We start from the raw sequence: 13,546 nt of genomic DNA on the forward strand, positions 1-13,546 counted from the left end.
TGACCGGCAGGAGGGAAGTGCTCCCTCCTGCCTGGTCACCTCCTGGATCCCCGGAGCGGCGCTGAAGTTCATTAGGAGGCGGCGAGGGAGCTCTCTGATCTCTCTGACCGGCTCCCTCGCGCGCCTTTTGCTGATGCCGCGGGAGCCGGAATATGACGTCATATTCCGGCTCCCGCGGCATCAGAAAACAGCCTGCGAGGGAGCCGGTCAGAGAGATCAGAGAGCTCCCTCGCCGCCTCCTAATGAACTTCAGCCGCACGCCTCCCAGCAGCCCCACTGGACCACCAATGAAAGACCCACGCCAGCACTCCAGGTAGGGAGGCTGGGTGGGAAATTTGAATTTAATTTAGATAATTAATTACTGTGTGTGTATGTGTGTGTGCATGTGAGTGTGAGTGTGTATGTCAGTGTGTGTGTCTGTCAGTGTGTGTGTGTGTGTGTGTCTGTCAGTGTGTGTGTGTGTGTGTGTCTGTCAGTGTGTGTGTGTTCGAGTATGTATTTTTCTGTAAGCCTGTCTGTATGTATGTATCTGTATGACGGTATGCCTCTGTATGTATGTATGTGTCTGTATGTCTTGTACGTATGTTTCTGTATGTCTCTGTATGCATGTATGTAACTGTATGCCTTTATGTCTCTGTATGTACGTATGTGTGTGTCTCTGTATGCCTGTATGTCTTTGTATGCATGTTTCTGTATGTATGTATGTGTCTGTATGACGGTATGCCTCTGTATGTGTCTGTATGACGGTATGCCTCTGTATGTATGTATGTGTCTGCATGCCTGTATGTCTCTGTATGTATGTTTCTTTATGCCTGTATGTCTGTATGTATGTGCCTATATGTCTTTGTATGTATGTTTCTGTATGCCTGTCTGTATGTATGTGTCTGTATGACGGTATACCTCTGTATGCATGTATGTCTTTATATGCCTGCATGTCTCTATATGCATGTATATCTCTGCTTGTATGTCTCTGACTGTATGTCTCTGTATGATTATTTATGTCTTTGTATGACAGTGTACCTGTATGACTTTGACTGTGTGACTGAAAAATGATACCTGTGTGCCTGTGGCTTGGGAGGAAAGACACACAGGTGAAGATGCATTTTTTTTTTTTTAATGAGGGTTGGGGGCGCCAAAATGCATCTTCGCCTGTGTAACTAAAAATCCTAGCACCGGCCCTGGATCTAGTGAGTGTGTGTATATAACGGATTCAAAGTGTATAAAGGGATCTAGTGTGTGTATATGATCCAGAGTTGAGTAAGGGATCTAGTGTGTGTCTGGAAAGTAATGTGTTTAGGAGTGCAGTATGTGTGTAAGGGGTGCTGTAGTATATATATATATATATATGTTCGGAAGTATTGTGTGTGTGTGTGTGAGGGGTGCAGTGGGTGTCTGTGAGGGATGTAGTGTGTGTGTGATGGATGCTGTGTTTGAGGGGTGCTGTGTGTGATGTGTGTGTGGCTGCTGTTTGTGAGGGTGCTGTTTATGATGTGTGTGTAAGGGTGCTGGGTGTGAGAGTGCTGTGTGTGATGGGTGTGAGAATGCTATGTGTGAGGGTGCTGTGTGTAAGGGTGCTGGGTGTGAGAGTGCTGTGTGTGATGGGTGTGAGAGTGCTATGAGTAAGAGGGCTGTGTGTGATGTGTGTGAGAGTGCTGTGTTGTGTGAAAATGTTGTGTGTGATGGGTGTAAGAGGGCTGTGTGTGATGGGTGTGAGAGTGCTGTGTGTGTGAGTGTGCTGTGTGTGATGGGTGTGAGTGTGCTGTGTGTGATGGGTGTGAGAGTGCTGTGTGTGTGGTGAGTGTGCTGTGTGTGAGAGTGCTGTGTGTGTGATGGGTGTGAGAGTGCTGTGTGTGCTAGTGATGTGTGTGAGAGTGCTGTGTCTGTGTGAGAAAAAATAAAAATAAGTAGGCATTATGTCCCCCCCTCCCTTCTTACTTTTAGCCTGGACCGGCATGCTGGTGAGTGGGAGGGGGGACCGGCATGCTGGTGAGTGAGAGGGGGGGACCGGCACTCCGACACCATCCCTGGTGGTCCAGTGATGAGTGAACTCTAGCTGAAGTGGTCGGGGTGACTATAGGGTCCTTTAATGTAAAATGATGCAAAGGTTAACACAAGTTATAGGTGTGTTTTTTTTTTTTTTAATCAATATTGTGATTGTAAGGTTCTGTGCCTTTGCATTTTGTGTCACAATACCCCACTCCCTCTAGCATGTAAGCTCATTGAGCAGGGCCTTCAACCACTTCTGTTCCTATGTGTCCAATTTGTTGGCGCTTCATAAGAATAATTACAAGCACGCAGAACAGTTGCTCATATTTTTCGTGTTAATTGTTTTGAAGTTGGTGTGTTTTTTTTAAAAAAAAATAATATTTAATTTTTTTATTTATTCAGCTGTTTTTAATGCTTTACCTCCTTATATACTAAGAGGGAGAGACTGGCACTCAAGCACGCGTATAGCTCTCTATTTCCAAATTTAGTCTTAAAGACCTAGCACTTATATCTAACTCTCATCGTGTAACTGCATGTCTATGAGCGTGACAGCTTAAGGTACCTGGGAAACCTGCTGTGTGTGTGAGAGACTCAAAATGTCTGTTTAAAGACGTTTAAAGGCTGGAGTCAACACATATTTATTTTCAATGTAGTCTATAGGTATATGCAAGCAAAATAAATAGACCTACAATAAAGCTTAATTTGGAATTTACTGCAAATCAATGTGCTGTGCAGCATCTGCACTGAGCTTTGCCCATATAAGGAAGTGACCCAGCCAGCTGTGATAGTCACTTACGTTTTTAGAACTCTGCTGAACTTGTCCCATAAACGCTGTACTGCAGTTCTGCAATTCTGCTGTCTCGTGTTGAAAGCTAACCGTTTCATTATGCCTCACAGAAATTTAGATGAAAACATCAGGGGATTGTGGCAACGAAATATCCCAGTGAGACCGTCCAGACCTATAGATCATTGAGAGTAAAGGTCACCAGCCCATGCAAAAGAGCCACACGGTACTGGGTTTGCAAAGGCCTTGCACAATTCTTGCAGTACTATGGCCACATTGCCCATGCCAGCTCTATCTAAAACAGTCATTATGTCCCCCCCTCCCTTCTTACCTTTAGCCTGGGAGGGGGGGACCGGCATGCTGGTGAGTGAGAGGGGGGGACCGGCACTCCGACACCATCCCTGGTGGTCCAGTGGTGAGTGAACTCTAGCCTGGGGGCTAGAGTTCACTCTCGCGAGATCCGGTCGTTGCCATGGCAACGCGCCGGATCTCGCGAGAGGAACCTGGCGGAGCTGCAAGATTGAGCTCCGCTGGGTCCTCTCCCTCCCCAGCCACATGTGCCGCATGTCTCTCCAAGGGGGCCGGTGAGGGAGATCTTTGATCTCCCCACCGGCCCTTCATGGCAAACAACGGGGCCGGCGCTCGGATAGTGCCAGCCCTGCATAGACCGGCAGGGGAGATCCTGGGACCTTCTTCCCCTGCCGGCCTCGGCCCCTGGTCACCGCGGCCCACCGGGCTTTTGCCCGGTGTGCCCGATGGCCAGTCCGGGCCTGGTTTTAATCGATACGCCGTTGTTCAATCAGTAAGCACTACATATAAAGTTTAGCAGTGAAGGTTATAATCAATACGCCATTGATCAATCAATAAGCACTACATATAAAGTTTAGCAGCGAAGGTTATAATCAATACGCCGTTGTTAAATCAATAGGCACTACATATAAAGTTTAGCAGTGAAGGTTATAATCAATACGCCATTGATCAATCAATAAGCACTACATATAAAGTTTAGCAGTGAAGGTTATAATCAATACGCCATTGATCAATCAATAGGCACTACATATAAAGTTTAGCAGTGAAGGTTATAATCAATACGCCATTGATCAATCAATAGGCACTACATATACGGTTAATTATTTAAATGGACGATGCTGCTCATAGGCGGCTGTGCTTTTTACCTCCACAACGTCCATCAGAGGCCAATCTGAACGTTGTCAAATTATTTATTTCTACCTTTGGATGCGATGTTCCTTTAAATCACTGTACTTATTTAAACGAGGTGAGGAAAGACGAATGATGCAGAGAGACTGAAAGCTTTAATTATAACACTTAGCTGACTTTCCTCGTCCCACTCCCTGAGTGGGCAAGTACAGAACAATGGTAATCAGAAGGCTAAATGTGGTTCTGATCTCGGAGTGAGATTCGGGTTTCCGATACTTATTAAAGTGCACAGAATCTTTCTTGAAAACTTGTTTGTTTTTTGTTTTCTGTGCTCTTTCATCAGAATTTACTTTCTCCTTATTATCTTCATGCTTCCCTCTCCATACAAGCCTTAAGGCGGTTTGTTTTCGGTTGGTATGACCCACACCATCATGTTTCTGAGTATGATAAGATACTGTATGATGTAGCAGAGAAAGATGATAATAAGCAGCGAGGCGAGACTGGAATCCACAGTGACTAGGAAATGGAAATTCCTCCCACACAGGAGCAAATCTAATCTGTGTCTTCCTTAGAAAGAAATGTAAGAGTGGTACACAGGGAAATAAGACGAGAAGGGATAAGTATTAAAATCGATGGGGGGGACTCACGTTAAGAAGAGACTGACAAAGAAGAATTGAGAGAGGGAGGGAGGAAAGCATGAACGTAGAGAGAGATTAATCAGAGTAAAAAGGAAGATGGCAAAGGAAGAAAAGCAAAAAATCGAAACATGAACAAAGAATACAGGAGTAAAGGAGAAGATATTAACGAGAGTGCCATGAGGATAATAAGAATAGTTACATAAAGGAGGTAAGGGATAGTACGTTAGGAAACTATGGAACGTAGGAAAAAAGAACGAAAAAGGAAAGAAACGTTAAACAGAGAGTGGAGAATGAAAAATGACTACGCTGGATTAACTACAGATAAAAACATCAGTAATTGGGTATAATTTAATATTTACAAATATGTCAAATGTGTAGAATTAGAACAGAAATGGGAGAAGGATGGTGAAGGTGAGTCCCGGTATTCAAAGTAATTACCGACTGTGCACTTTAGGTAAAGCAGTTTGAAGTGCTGATAGCTGGAACATTTACAATGTAACAAATCTGGTATCAGTCTGTTATATGGCAGCGGTTATTGGATTCAGAGACCGGTGCCGTAAGGATGGGTATCGGCAGGATGAAACCAATCAATATACAGAGAGAGAGAGAGACGATGCATTAAATGAAAAAAATAGATTATTTGGAGAAAAAGAGTTTTTAAGAAGGAAAAGTTAGTTTGGTAAGAAAACAGGGAACGGAACAATACTTTAACATGCGAGAATGAGAGGAAATAAATGAAAGGGAATATTACTATACTTGGAAAGCATTTCTTATCTTTCACCACTAGATATACATTGAGATGCGTGTGTAGTACGTATCCTGGGACATCCAGGAGAAACAAAGTATTTCAACAAACAGAATGTGCAATTCTGCTTTCAGCCATGTTCAAAGAGAGCGTTCGAGGATGTTCTCTGGGCAGCACGAAGAGTAGTCGGGCAAGGAGGGTGAGCCACTGTGCAACTGCAGAGACAAAGAGAGACGGGGGGATATTGCTCGCAGAAACGTGTACTGTAGCTGAAAAATAAAGGAGGGGTGAAGAATGCAAGCAGAATGAGTAGTAGGTTTCATTTTAAAGTAAATTGGAATAAAGAAGGAATAGGTGCTGATCCAAGAGTCGCAATGTAGGTGGGGGGCTACTGGATCAGTTCCAGAATATGCTACTCTCCCAGAGATTGGGGACTAACCCACCATATACAAAGTAAACAGGAGTGGACTAGAATTAGAGAGAGTTAACACAAAATATGGGAAAGGGCAGCCCTACCTTTAATAGTCCTAAAGAGAAATGAAAATATAAAACAGGACAGAGAGAGAGACGACAAGGTATATATATATAATGTGTATTATGGACACACACAATACCTATAAATATCCAGCTAGGTAATTAAAAACGTAGCTACTAGTAACGTCTAAGCCTATACTGTGCCCTGTCCCAGGGATTGGACACAAATCAGGTACAGTTAGAAGTGAAGGATATAAAGGATAAGAGAAAGGAGTCTAATACCCCAAAATAATTCCCATTGCAGCCCCAAACCGAAACTCTAAGAGTAGGCCTGTCCCTTTAAAACCTCGGCACTGCTTGCCAGCCAACCACTAGTGCCTACCCGAACCTCTCTCCCTTCCTGAGTTAAAAATAGAAAATGAAATAAATCTTAACTACGTTAGCGCATAAGTGCTACCTTCTCTTTAGGACTATTAAAGGCTCCCCTTTCCCATATTTTGTGTTAACTCTCCCAATTAGGACATTCTAGTCCACTCCTGTTTACTTAATTTTAAAGTAAACTTGCTACATAAATATTTAATATCGCTTTGCAGAGTGTGATTGTTAAATAGTTAAATGTTGTGATGAGATTTTATTTAAAGTGATACTGTAATGTCAGGAATACAACACTACCAATTCCTCTCCTACTACAAAGCTGTATTCCTGACACTACCGATTCCTCTCCTACTACAAAGCTATATTCCTGACACTACCGATTCCTCTCCTACTACAAAGCTGTATTCCTGACACTACCGATTCCTCTACTACTACAAAGCTGTATTCCTGACACTACCAATTCCTCTCCTACTACAAAGCTGTATTCCTCCTACTACAAAGCTGTATTCCTGACACTACCAATTCCTCTCCTACTACAAAGCTGTATTCCTGACACTACCGATTCCTCTACTACTACAAAGCTGTATTCCTGACACTACCGATTCCTCTCCTACTACAAAGCTGTATTCCTGACACTACCGATTACACTACTACTACAAAGCTGTATTCCTGACACTACCAATTCCTCTCCTACTACAAAGCTGTATTCCTGACACTACCGATTCCTCTACTACTACAAAGCTGTATTCCTGACACTACCGATTCCTCTACTACTACAAAGTTGTATTCCTGACACTACCAATTCCTCTCCTACTACAAAGCTGTATTCCTGACACTACCGATTCCTCTACTACTACAAAGCTGTATTCCTGACACTACCAATTCCTCTCCTAATACAAAGCTGTATTCCTGACACTACCGATTCCTCTCCTACTACAAAGCTGTATTCCTGACACTACCAATTCCTCTCCTACTACAAAGCTGTATTCCTGCCACTACCGATTCCTCTCCTACTACAAAGCTGTATTCCTGACACTACCGATTCCTCTCCTACTACAAAGCTGTATTCCTGACACTACCGATTCCTCTCCTACTACAAAGCTGTATTCCTGACACTACCGATTCCTCTCCTACTACAAAGCTGTATTCCTGACACTACCGATTCCTCTCCTACTACAAAGCTGTATTCCTGACACTACCGATTCCTCTCCTACTACAAAGCTGTATTCCTGACACTACCGATTACTCTACTACTACAAAGCTGTATTCCTGCCACTACCGATTACTCTACTACTACAAAGCTGTATTCCTGACACTACCGATTCCTCTCCTACTACAAAGCTGTATTCCTGACACTACCGATTCCTCTCCTACTACAAAGCTGTATTCCTGGCACTACCGATTCCTCTCCTACTACAAAGCTGTATTCCTGACACTACCGATTCCTCTCCTACTACAAAGCTGTATTCCTGCCAATACCAATTCCTCTACTACTACAAAGCTGTATTCCTGCCACTACCGATTCCTCTACTACTACAAAGCTGTATTCCTGACACTACCGATCCCTCTACTACTACAAAGCTGTATTCCTGGCACTACCGATTCCTCTACTACTACAAAGCTGTATTCCTGACACTACCGATTCCTCTCCTACTACAAAGCTGTATTCCTGCCAATACCAATTCCTCTACTACTACAAAGCTGTATTCCTGCCACTACCGATTCCTCTACTACTACAAAGCTGTATTCCTGACACTACCGATTCCTCTACTACTACAAAGCTGTATTCCTGGCACTACCGATTCCTCTACTACTACAAAGCTGTATTCCTGACACTACCAATTCCTCACCTACTACAAAGCTGTATTCCTGACACTACCGATTCCTCTACTACTACAAAGCTGTATTCTTGACACTACCGATTCCTCTCCTACTACAAAGCGGTATTCCTGCCAATACCAATTCCTCTACTACTACAAAGCTGTATTCCTGCCACTACCGATTCCTCTACTACTACAAAGCTGTATTCCTGACACTACCGATTCCTCTACTACTACAAAGCTGTATTCCTGACACTACCGATTCCTCTCCTACTACAAAGCTGTATTCCTGACACTACCGATTCCTCTCCTACTACAAAGCTGTATTCCTGACACTACCGATTCCTCTCCTACTACAAAGCTGTATTCCTGACACTACCAATTCCTCTACTACTACAAAGCTGTATTCCTGGCACTACCGATTCCTCTCCTACTACAAAGCTGTATTCCTGCCACTACCGATTCCTCTACTATTACAAAGCTGTATTCCTGCCAATACCAATTCCTCTCCTACTACAAAGCTGTATTCCTGCCACTACCGATTCCTCTACTACTACAAAGCTGTATTCCTGACACTACCGATTCCTCTACTACTACAAAGCTGTATTCCCGACACTATCAATTCCTCTACTACTACAAAGCTGTATTCCTGACACTACCTATTCCTGACACTGCCGATTCCTCTCCTTCTACAAAGCTGTATTCCTTCCACTACGATTCCTCTACTACTACAAAGCTGTATTCCTGACACTACCGATTCCTCTACTACTACAAAGCTGTATTCCTGCCACTTCCGATTCCTCTACTACTACAAAGCTGTATTCCTGACACTACCAATTCCTCTACTACTACAAAGCTGTATTCCTGACACTATCAATTCCTCTACAACTACAAAGCTGTATTCCTGACACTACCAATTCCTCTACTACTACAAAGCTGTATTCCTGACACTACCAATTCCTCTCCTACTACAAAGCTGTATTCCTGACTCTACCGATTCCTCTACTACTACAAAGCTGTGAGAAGCTGGAGCAGTGCTCTATTGCTCAACTACCTCCTACTCAAGGGAGGAAGGTGGAGTGACCTGAGGCCGTGAGGTGGAACGGGCCTGTCTTGGGCGTAGCACTTTGCCCAGCCCACATTTCATGTGTTAAATGCCCACCGGGGCTAAGGGTCGTCCGGAGTCCCCCTCCGTGGCATTACCCGCATCGCCAGAGGGCCGCCCGCCGCAGGTGCCGGAGGAAGATCAGGGCCTTTCCGTGGCACTCATACAGGGAGAGACCTGATCCCGCGAAGGTCTACGGGAAATGAATGCTGACCTCATACCAGGCCTGGGGCTGGGGAGAGGACTCTTTCTGCCCACAGCTTGCCATCACCATCACTCTCCGAAATCTTCAGGCATCTTCTTCCAGCCTGCCAAGCACGGGGATCAGCTGACAGCATGGTCGGAGGACAGGGTCCAGTGTGCCACCCAAGGAGAACTTTACCCCAGTTCTAAATGGCAACTTACTCCACTCAGGCTGACTCTGACTCATTGCTATCCTAGCATGTATATTGTATAACCATAAGACGCAGCCTACTTAGCACTCCATCCCCATTACAACACTCGAGTCCCACTATTTTACTTAATCAGTATTGCATGAATGGGGCTGCTTTCCAATGGCTGGGATGCTGACATACACAATCCGGGCTTGATATGCTGGGTTACAGGCTCACTGTGCAGTCTACAGGCATGACACCATAATCACTCTACTAATAGCACCTGCTGCCAGTGACCATAACGCCTAGGCTACAACGTGAGACTTATTTTTACTGTCAATGTAACTATGCTCGTTTAGTAACCTTGGATAGGAGTCACAATGCACTAATTGGTGCACGTGCCAATCAGGTGGTTCTAAGCACCACTATGTGGGCCTACTCGTGTCTTAACCTACTTTGACTATTGAGCCTACGCTTGACTAACTTCTGTATAGATCTGCAGTCGGTTTTAGAATGCTACCACACGCGTTGTTTACTAGAATGTACCTTTTGTTTAGCATGTTTCATTTACCATGTCTGTCTCATGAAAATCTATCTTGACGTACTATGACTTTAGCGGGTAAACTCGTGCATAGTCTACTAACCACTTACTCAGTCTACCAGCATGTCTAATCCTACTAGCTTGTTTAACACTTAGCATGTTTCATTTCCCATATTTTTATTATGATAAGTGCAGTTTAAATAATCTTTAAATATTATTGTGCGTCAAATCTAGCTCGTGTTATTACATTTATTTATTATAAAAATGTGGCAGTCTTTCTTGGGAGTATGCTCCAAATCACACTGATACCTATATTTTGTATTACCTTGCAATAACTCCTCTCCTTATTTTGTACCTTGTGACTCAAATGCCATAATAAAAGAAAGATTGATTTAAAATCCCTTTATTTACTTACCTTATCCCAGCGCCGATGTCCCTCCGTACTGGGTCGAAGCTCCATTCCCTCCTCCGTCCCACGACGAATGGTGTTGAATGCGAATACGCGGCTGTGGCGAAAGTAACCTCACCACTTCTACTTGGAGGGGCCTGCTTGCCAGCCTCCTGCCCACAGACTATAGGCTCTGCAGGGAAACTTGTAAAAGACTACCGAACTTGACTGACTGTTAGCACTGATTTCCCTGGATCTGTTTTGGACATGGTCGGTCAAAATTATGGCTTCCAGGAAATTCCTGAACCCCTGAACCGATCTGGGTGATTTTTGGATATGTTGTTCACCCAGATCGGGGCTATCAGGGGATGTAACTTTATAAGGTTTTATATGTTTTAAGGTACTTTTTGGGGTTTCATAAAATAGTATGTTTTTCTGTGCTTGGAGATAATTGGGTTAGATTAGTACAATTCCTGATTCAATTATCTCCCAAGCACAGAGGAGGGATTATATTGTTTGTGTAAGGGAGTCGGAGTGCCAGGCGGTCCATCACAGCGGCAAATGCTGCTTGTGCATTAGACCTCCCCATATAAAAGCAAAGCATTGAATCAATGCTTTCCTATGGGGGAAAATCTGACGCTGGATGTCCTCATGCACAGCGTGTGGACGTCCAGCCTCAGATAACGGACCAAAAGTCTGTTTCGATTCCGGAAGCGCCCCCAGTGGCTGTCTCATAGATAGCCACAGAGGGCAGACTTAGAGCTGTAATATAAACATTGCAGCACCACGTGCAATAGGAACTAAGCACCCAGACCACTTCAATAAGCTGTTGTGGTCTGGGTGCCTACATTGTCCCTTTAAAGTAGCAATTTTAGCATCATAAATGCACCAGCTGATCGTAGTGGTGATTTGGCAAAGTCTGTGGGTGATGTCCTTAAGTTGTTACATTTTTCAGAGGTTTAACATCCCAGCTGGATTCTCATTAAATTGCAATTTATAATTGAACTAAACTGGACAGTGTTATTTAGAGAAGATTTGGATGCGTGTAACCCTGGTCATGAAGACGTCAAAACGTGTTTTAAGGCATGAGGAATTTTCGAATTAAAATATAAGAGTGGGCGCAATTAGCTAGAATTTATTCACTGAACCTTTAATTGATCCAGAAAGTGCTATTTTAGAACAAAATGCGTCTGTCTATTATATTTCCTATATGGTTATTTTGGCGTATAATTTACAATGTCCTTGCCAATTCTCTATAATTCAAAGAACAATGAATAGAACCCAATGCTTTGTTCTCTGGCACGGCACTCAAATGGTTATTTAATGACCCTGAAAGAATGACTAACAAGTATATTGTACCGCTGGATAAGAATTCCTGCAAATATTTTCTGTAAGGTACACACCTGCTAGACAAATAAATCTGTCTGGCTGGCTGAGGTGTAAAGTCAAAAAGCCTCACGAAGAAAGTAAACAGCTAACAGGAAAAAGTAGCATTCAGTAGCCTGGTATCTAGAGAGCAGGCCTCCAAACAGTCCCGATTTCGCCAGGACTGTCCCTATTTCAGTTCCATTTTTTGGACACCAGGGAAGTGTGGCGCATCATTAGATGTACTTGAGCTACTCTCAGGGCACTAGGAGCTTGCAGAGAGTGCGAGAAGAGCCCCTGAGTGATTGGCACCCATTCATGCCAGGCTAACTTGCCTATGGTTTGGGCAGATCCGAAAAGTGGCCGCCCCCTTTAGAAAGCACCAGTGATGTAATTTAGGTTACTGGCCTAGGATAGTAGGCTGTCATTTAGTATGCTTAAAGACAGCCCTTAGTGGCTTCTTAAATGAGGACACGGGCACGGGGTCAGGAATTCCTTAGGAATGAGGGAGTCTTTGAAATATTCTGCAGATAAGAGTCAGTGGCGCAGGAATGAGCAGATTATTATTATTTATATAGCGCCAACACATTCCACCGCGTTGCACAATGAGTGGACAAACAGACACATATTTGTAACCAGACGAGTTGGACGCACAGAACAAGAGGGAGTTGAGGGTGTTTACTATTTTATAGTTTGAAAAAAAATATTTTTGACAGTTCCAGGAGAGGAATCAGGGTGCGGGGAGGGAACATTAACAGTTTACTGGATAGATTTTCCTGAAGAAGTGTTTTCAATGATTTTTTTGAAGGAATGGAGACTGGGTGAAAGTGTAATGGAGAATGAAAGGGAGTTCCATAAAAATGGTGCAGCCCTGGAGAAGTCTTGGAGATGGGTATCAGAGGTGTGAGATGACCAGAGAAGGTCACTTGCAGTGACGAGGGAACGAGAAGAGGTGTATTTATTGAGAAAAGAGGAAATTAAGTGAGGAGTGGAATTATTGAGGGCTTTTTAGTGTTAGCAATTTGAATTGGAACTTGAAGGGTAGAGGAAGCCAACATAATGATTGGGGAAGGGGTGAGGTTTTGGAGTAGCTGTGAGTCAGGAAGGCAAGCCTGTTGACAGCATTCATTATAGACTGAAGATGGGCAATGCAGGTTTGTGGAAGGCCAATGAGTAGTGATTTGCAGTAGTCACACGCATGAACTCATTGTTTGATAATTTGACCCTCTCTTCCTCTCTTTATTATTATTATTGTTATTATTATTATTATTGCCATTTATATAGCGCCAACAGATTCCGTAGCGCTTTACAATATTATGAGACGGGATTTAACTATAAATAGGACAATTACAAAAAACTTACAGGCACGATAGGTTGGAGAGGACCCTGCTCAAATGAGCTCTTGACATTTTTCAGGAGAGAGGAACTCTGTGCTGTCCCTGTTGTCTAGCACATGGTAACACAGCCTTCCCATCTGTGGCAAAAGTGGCCTTGCCACTGGTTTTTGGAGGGGACTGATTGCCAGCCTCGTGCCTTGAGACTATGGCCCCTGAGAGATTGGGCACTTTAAAAACAATTCTACTTCACCCTCAATTTGGAGTGCCGTCTGTTATTGGGGGAATCTGCTACAAGGGATTGCTATGCTAGTCATACTCTCTTGAATATCACTACTAAGCTCTTGTAAGAGCTTGTTCCTGTTCTGTTACCTGAAGGAGTCTACGGTGGCTATGGTGTTTGCTGGAGTGCTTGGAGTCCTCAGGAAGCGCTCGGAGCATCCTTCAACGGAGGTGCCC

The 13,546-nt window shown here is 43.8% G+C and overlaps 1 protein-coding gene across 1 annotated transcript in view; it reads left to right on the forward strand.

The window, feature by feature from the left end:
* TMEM258 (transmembrane protein 258) overlaps positions 1 to 13,546 on the forward strand; it is a 455,842-nt gene that overhangs the window by 441,845 nt on the left and 451 nt on the right. The window lies entirely within an intron of this gene.

Source organism: Pelobates fuscus, chromosome 12 (genome assembly GCF_036172605.1).
Source record: "Pelobates fuscus isolate aPelFus1 chromosome 12, aPelFus1.pri, whole genome shotgun sequence".
Classification (NCBI taxonomy): Eukaryota; Metazoa; Chordata; class Amphibia; order Anura; family Pelobatidae; genus Pelobates; species Pelobates fuscus.